This window comes from Bos indicus x Bos taurus, chromosome 14, assembly GCF_003369695.1.
Source record: "Bos indicus x Bos taurus breed Angus x Brahman F1 hybrid chromosome 14, Bos_hybrid_MaternalHap_v2.0, whole genome shotgun sequence".
NCBI lineage: Eukaryota > Metazoa > Chordata > Mammalia > Artiodactyla > Bovidae > Bos > Bos indicus x Bos taurus.
The window spans coordinates 72515173-72523216 of NC_040089.1; positions in this window are offsets into that span (position 1 = coordinate 72515173).

An 8044-nucleotide genomic window follows, 5' to 3' on the forward strand; every position below is an offset into this window, starting at 1 on the left:
AATATTTGTTGAATGAATGAAAGATCATGTCACAAACAACTATTCTAAAGGTAGAGAGAAACGCAAAGGGGAAAAAAGGAGGTTGGTAGTGAATTCTTTTAAAGAATTCTATTCTTTCAAAACCAAAATACACTTGGTAGGAAAATAAGAAAAGAGAACTTGCCAAAAGATTAATTGAGAATGTGGTCTAATCATCTTCCAGAGCATTAAGCCAACCTAAACAGAAAGGTATTTTCAGCTTTGAAGAGTTGTTCTTATGCATGCAGAATTATAAATGGCGTAATTTTCCTTATATCTCCATAATTAACAGAGTATTTATTGATCAGCACAAAGCACACAGTCTCTGGAGACATGATTTGTGTGAGCGCTTAGCTTTTTGAAAGCTTAAATCACTGTAGTCAGTATTAAAAAATGAACTGATAGTAAATGTGGTATAATTAATCCACCTATTCTATTTGCACATGAACATCTTTTCATGCTAAATATCTCATTCATTTAGGAGAGAATACAAATGTGTTACAATGACAGAATAAAAAATAAATTGGAACTTTTATTTTCCCTGCGATATTCCTTGTCTTTAACTTACTCAGATTTCTGACATACTGTGCAAGTTTAAAATCCTTCTCAACTTCTTTTTATTTTTTTTTAATTTTATTTTATTTTTAAACTTTACATAATTGTATTAGTTTTGCCAAATATCAAAAATTACAGGTGCAGAGAACAGTCTACACAGAGGATGCAGGTAACAGTCTGGGTCCCCTAGGAAGCACGTGTGCTCACGCTGGCCTGTTTCTCCCCGTGGTTCTCCAGCAAGTTCTGCTCTGTATCACTTGGTTGTCACCTGTAGGCTGCACCTCCAGGCCTCTTGCGGCAGGTTTCTTACTCGGCTTGGACAATAGCGCAGTGCTGGTGGAAGGGCGGAAGAAAGAAGGAAGCCAGGATGTGTCTCCCTGCGCGTCTCTGCCCAGGTGGTCTCAGGACCGGGCCAGCACCTGCCCCTCCTTTGTGCCTGCAGCCAACTCCAGACCGCTCTGCCTGGTGACTCCGGCCCCTGAACTCTAATGACACTATATCCCGTTGCGGTCCAGCCAGAGGTGATCATCTCCTTGTCCGCTTCACTATCACCTGTTGCCTTCACAGTTGTTCATTTCCTGTGTGATCAATCCCTGAATTAAAAATCCATTGTTCTGAATAGCTGAAGTGGTTAGTGTTTCTCTGATTATCCCCAACTGATAGAATACCCTTGAGAGGACGGACCTAGTTTGCTTTATCACTGCTATATCCTAGTACCTGGGAAGGAAAGTATAAGGTATGCATTAAGTAATCAATTAAAATATGCTATGTGAATGAATAGAAAATGCATCCTTTAGTTAGTAGTTTTCAAAGTTTATCAAGCATCAAGCCACCTAGAAGCTTTTTTTTATAACATATACGGTCATCTTTTTACATCCTGCTTTCCCAAGTTTCTGATTCAGTAGGTTCAGGAAGACGCACCAAAGCTTACATTTCTCATAAGTTTCCAGGTGATGTTGATGTTGCTAGTCCAGGTACCACACTTTGAGAACCAGTACTTTAGTTCATGAAGTATCCTGCTTATAAACTAACCAGAATATACACATTAGAGTAAAAAAAAAAAAATCAAAGAGCACTAGCATTTCTCATTAGTGATTTGGCAATCATCTTCAAATACTTTAGCCATATTAAATCTTTGATATGAAAGCAAGCAGTTCTAATATCTTCCTAACCTTTTACGAGGAGTGGTCATTACCAGTCAATTAAGCCCTTTTAGAAAAAAACTTATTTTAATTTTTCACTTGATCCTTTCTTTTTAAGTGAAATTCTGAAGAAGGAATGGCCATAAAATAGATTATAAAGCTCAGAACTCTTGTTCTTTTATATAAAGAGCACGAGGAAAATAAGTTTCACAAATCAATACTTACACATCCCACAGTTCTCGTGGAGGAGTAGAAGAATTTGCACTCATCTTGCCCTGTGGGAGCATCAAAATTGCAAATAGCTGTTGAACAACCATCGATAAGAGGACATTGGATGCCTCCAAAAAAATAAACCCACGTCCAAGAACAAAGAAGAAGCCACAATAAGAGTAGGAGGAGCATCAACATGATAAAATCAAATCCTATACCCACTGCTGGGTGACCCACAGACTGGAAAACAGTGGCACTAAAGAAGATCTTGCACTGTCTTGAAGGTTCTAGGCCCCCATCTGGCTTCTCGCCCTGGGATCTGGCAGAGGGACTGGGAATCCCCAGAGAAACTGTCTTTGAAGGCCAACAGGATTGGATGACAGGACTTCCACAGGACTAGGGGAAGAGGAGACTCTACCCTTGGAGGGCACAAACAAAACCCTGTGTGCACCAGGACCCAGGGGAGAGGAACAGGGACCCCACGGGAGACTGAGCCAGACCTCCTTGTGAGTGCTTGAGGGTCTCCTGCAGAGGCGTGGGCTGGCAGTGCCCACTGAGGGCACGGGGCTCCAGCAACAGCATTCCTGGGAGATGTGTCTCAATATAAGTCCCCTTGAAGGTTGCTATTAGCCCTACCACAGAGCCTGTGGACTCCAGGATTGGGTCAACCTCAGGCCAAACAACTAACAGGGAGGGAGCCCAGCCCCACCCAGCAGCACACAGTAGGATTCAAGTTTTACTGAGCACAGCCCTTCCCACCAGAGCAAGACTCAGGTTTCCCTCCATTCTTTAACTCCATACAAAAACATAAAGTCAAAATAGAGGAAAGACCTAAATGTGAGACCAGATGCTGTAAAACTCCCAGAGGAAAATATAGGCAGAACACTCTCTGACATATACCACCGTGACATCTTTTTCAATCCACCTCCCAGAATAGTGAATATAAAAGCAAAGATAAACCAAGGGGAGTCTCAGTTCAGTTCAATCATTCAGTCATGTCCGACTCTTGGACTGCAGTACACCAGGCCTCCCTGTCCATCACCACCTCCCAGAGCTTGCTCAAACTCATGTCCATCAAGTCGGTGATGCTATCCAATCATCTTCTCTTCCATAGTCCCCTTCTCCTCTTGCCTTCAATCTTGCCCAGAATCAGGGTCTTTTCCAGTGAGTCAGCTCTTTGCATCAGGTGGCCAAAGGACTGGAGCTTCAGCTTCAGCATCAGTCCTTCCAATGAATATTCAAGGCTGATTGCCCTTCAGATTGACTGGCTTGATCTCCTTGCAGTCCAAGGGACTCTCAAGAGTCTTCTCCAACACCACAGTTCAAAAGCATCAATTCTTGGGAGCTCAGATTTCTTTATAGTCCAACTCTCACATCCATACATGACCACTGGAAAAACCATGGTTGTGGTTTAGTAGCTAAGTTGTGTCTGACTCTTGTGATTCCATGGGCTTTAGCCTGCCAGGCTCCTCTGTCCATGGGATTCTCCAGGCGAGAATATTGGAATGAGTTGCCATTTCCTTTTCCAGGGGATCTTGTCGACCCTTTGACTACATGAACCTTTGTTGGCAAAGTAATGTCTCTGCTTTTTAATATGCTGTTTAGGTTGGTCATAGCTTTTCTTCCAAGGAGCAAGAGTCATTTAATTTCATGGCTGCAGTTACCATCTGCCATGATTTTGGATCCCAAGAAAATAAAGTCTGTCACTGTTTCCACTGTTTTCCCATCTAGTTGCCATGAAGTAATGGGACCAGATTCCCTGATAGCTCAGATGGTAAAGAGTCTGCCTGCAGTGCTGGAGACCCAGGTTCAATCCCTTGGTCAGGAAGATCCCCTGGAGAAGGAAATGGCAACCGACTCCAGTATTCTTCCCTGGGAAATCCCATGGATGGAGAAATCTGACAGGCTACAGTCCGTGGGGTTGCAAAGTCGGACACAACTGAGTGACTTCACTTCACTTCACTTCAATGGGACCGGATGCCATGATCATAGTTTTTTGAATGTTGAGTTTTAAGCCAACTTTCTCACTCTCCTCTTTCCCTTTCATCAAAAGACTCTTTAGTTCTTCATTTTCTGCCGTAAGAGTGGTGTCATCTGCATATCTGAGGTTATTGTTATTTCTCCCAGCAATCTTGATTCCAGCTTGTGTTTCATCCAGTCCAGCATTTCACACGATGTACTCTGTATACAAGTTAAATAAGCAGGGTGACAATATACAGTCTTGATGTACTCCTTTCCGGATATGGAACCAGTCAGTTGTTCCATGTCCAGTTCTAACTGTTGCTTCTTGACTTCTCAGGAGGCAGGTCAGGTGGTCTGGTATTCCCATCTCTTGAAGAATTTTCCACAGTTTATTGTGATCCACACAGTCAAAGACTTTAGCATAGTCAATGAATACGAAGTAGATGTTTATCTGGAATTCTCTTGCTTTTTCTATGATCCAAGAATGTTGGCAATTTGATCTCTGGTTCCTCTGCCTTTTCTAAAACCAGCTTGAACATCTGGAAATTCTCGGTTTATGTACTGTTGAAGCCTGGCTTGGAGAATTTTGAGCATTACTTTGCTAGCATGCAAGATGACTGCAACTGTGTGGTAGTTTGAACAATCTTTGGCATTGCCTTTCTTTGGGATTGGAATGAAAACTGACCTTTTCCAGTCCTGTGGCCACTGCTGAGTTTTCCAAATTTGCTGGCATATTGAGTACAGCACTTTCACAGCATCATCTTTTAAAATTTGAAATAGCTCAACTGGAATTCCATCACCTGTACTAGCGTTGTTTGTAGTGATGCTTCCTAAGGCCTACTTAACCTCACTTTCCAGGATGTCTGGCTCTAGGTGAGTTATCACATCATCATGGTTATCAGGGCCATTAAGATTTTTTTGTATAGTTCTATGGGAAATAGACGGGGAAAGAGTGGAAACAGTGTCAGACTTTATTTTTTGGGGCTCCAAAATCACTGCAGATGGTGACTGCAGCCATGAAATGAAAAGACACTTACTCCTTGGAAGGAAAATTATGACCAACCTAGATAGCATATTCAAAAGCAGAGACATTATTTTGCCAACAAAGGTTCGTCTAGTCAAGGTTATGGTTTTTCCTGTGGTCATGTATGGATGTGAGAGTTGGACTGTGAAGAAGGTTGAGCGCCGAAGAATTGATGCTTTTGAACTCTGGTGTTGGAGAAGACTCTTGAAAGTCCCTTGGACTGCAAGGAGATCCAACCAGTCCATTCTAAAGGAGATCAGCCCTGGGATTTCTTTGGAAGGAATGATGCTAAAGCTGAAACTCCAGTACTTTGGCCACCTCATGTGAAGAGTTGACTCATTGGAAAAGACTCTGATGCTGGGAGGGACTGGGGGCAAGAGGAGAAGGGGACGACAGAGGATGAGATGGCTGGATGGCATCACTGACTCGATTGACGTGAGTCTGAGTGAACTCTGGGAGTTGGTGATGGACAGGGAGGCCTCACGTGCTGCAATTCATGCGGTCGCAAAGAGTCGGACACGACTGAGCGACCGATCTGATCTGACCTGATGTTTTCTTGCCACCTCTTCTTAATATCTTCTGCTTCTGTTAGGTCTATACAGTTTCTGTGTTTTATTGTGCCCATTTTTGCATGAAATGTTCCCTTGGTATCTCTAATTTTCTTGAAGAGATCTCTAGTCTTTCCCATTCTATTGTTTTACTCTATTTCTTTGCATTTATCGCTTAAGACTGCTTTCTTATCTCTCCTTGCTATTCTTTGAAACTCTGCATGCAAATGGGTATATCGTTCTTTTTCTCCTTTACCTTTCACTTTTCTTTTTTTTCTCACCTATTTAAAGGGCTCCTCAGACAAATATTTTGCCTTTTTGCATCTCTTTTTCTTGGAGATGGTTTTGATCACAGCCTCCTGTTCAATGTTACAAACCTCTGTCCATAGTTCTTCAGGCACTCTATCAGATAATCCCCTGAATCTAGTGACTTCCACTGCATAATCATAAGGGATTTGATTTAGGTCACACCTGAATGGTCGAGTGGTTTCCCCTACTTTCTTCAATTTGAGCCTGAATTTTGCAATAAGGAGTTCATGATCTGAGCCACAGTCAGCTCCTGATCTTGTTAAAAACAAGGAAGTCTAGCCATTTGTGACAGCGTGGTTGGATCTTGAATGCATCATTCCAAGTGAAATAAGTCATACAGATTAATACTATATGATCTCACTTATATGTGGAATCTTAGAAAAGCTCATAGAAAATTAAGTCAGACTGTGGTTACCAGAGGCAGGGAGGAATGGGAGGAAGGAGGTCAAAAGGTATAAACTTCCATTTATAAAATAGGTATGAGGGAAGTAACATGATGACCGTGATGCATGTGAAAGTCAGGACAGTAAGTTCTGAGTTCTCATCACAAGAATGTTTTTCTTTTCTTCTTTCTTTTTATTGTGTCTATATGAGAAGATGGATGTTACTTTAACCTATTGTAATTATTTCATAGTATCTGTCAACTCAAACCCTCATGCTGTCTTCCTTAAACTTAGCAGTGTGTGTCAATTATTTTTCAATAAAACTGGAAAAAAAATCATGAAAAAGATAGAACCTATTTTCTGAGGACATTCTAGTTAAAGCATTTAGGTTTATGAAGTATGCAAGTACTTCAAATGATCCTGGTTAAAAAACATTAGATGATGGATAGATAGCTAGGTCAAATGTGGCAAAATGTCAATAACTGCTGAAATTGAAGAAGTATACACAAAATTTTTTAAATACTATGACTGTAACTCTTAGATGAAATTTATTTCAAATAAATTTGGCTATCTCAAAATAAATACTTTTTAAAAATTGGCATTTCAAACACTATAAGGTGAGGTAGAACTCTGATGCATATGATCTAGTTATCATCAAAGTAGAATATATATTAATAATTAATTAACTCTTTTATGTCTTAATTCCATATTTTATTTCAGGGAGACAGACAATAAACTAAAAATAAATAAGTAGATATAAAAATGGCAAAATTACCAATTTAATGGAGAAAAATAATGAAGGGATGAGAGGAAGTTGAGAGTGGTTATATTTTAAACGGGGTAGTCAGAGTAGACCTTACTCCTAATGTCTTGCATAAAGATCTGAAGAAGTGCAACAGGAGAACGTTACAGGAAGAGAGAAATCAATGGAATTCTGGTGAATGTTTAACAACGATCTCACCATGGAATCAAGCGATCTGATTTTCAGAGATTGCCAATTTCCTTGGTGTAAATACTCCCACTCTGGCTCCCTTCCGCCGACCACCGGTTTAACACCTGGCTAGCACAGTTCCTAACAACTTGACAAGTGACTCACAGGCCAGCAGCAGCTCACCCTGAACACGACTGAGAAAATAAACAGCAGGTACAGAAGGCTGGAGGCAGAAGATACATACATGCCGTATGCATGCCTTGCTTAAAGCTAATGCAAGCAGAGTCAAAGTGAGCCCAGGGCAGGCCTTTAGAGAGGTTTAGAAAAGATACAAGAGACTTGATTGTGTAGGGCCTGGTGGGGACTTTCATTCACAGAGAGCCGAGGATTTTGATCAGGGAAGTGACATGGTCTGACATTTACTTTAACGAGATCCCTGGGGCTGCTATCACGGAGAAGGACGGCAGGCAAGGGGAGTGTAAAGGAGACTCCGTTAAATTAACAGAGGAGAAACAGTGCCTAGGACTGGGCTCCGAGCGATGCGAGTAGCAAGAAATAAGGTAAATTAGGATATATTTTCAAGTAGAGCTCACAGACTCTGCTCGTGGATTGGACGAGGGATATGAGGGAAAGAAAGGGGTCAGAGATGATGGAAAGGGTTTTGAATTGATTTGCCAAAAGGGTGGAGTTGACATTTATAGAGAAAGGAAAGGCTGTGAGAGGTGCAAGTTTGAGGAAATTTGAGTACACACACCTTGAATTTGTCCACTTAACAATTATTAGCCCACTAAGCAGTTATCAGTCCACTGAACTATATCAGAACACATACAGGGTAGCAGTAGGTTAGGAGTCAGCACAGATCAAGAGGCAGTTCTCACCAGTTCTGTGCCCACGAAACCCACTGATACACTGACTTCTCTCTTCCCTTTCTTCTTCTTCTATGGAGTTCTGCAAATTCCTAT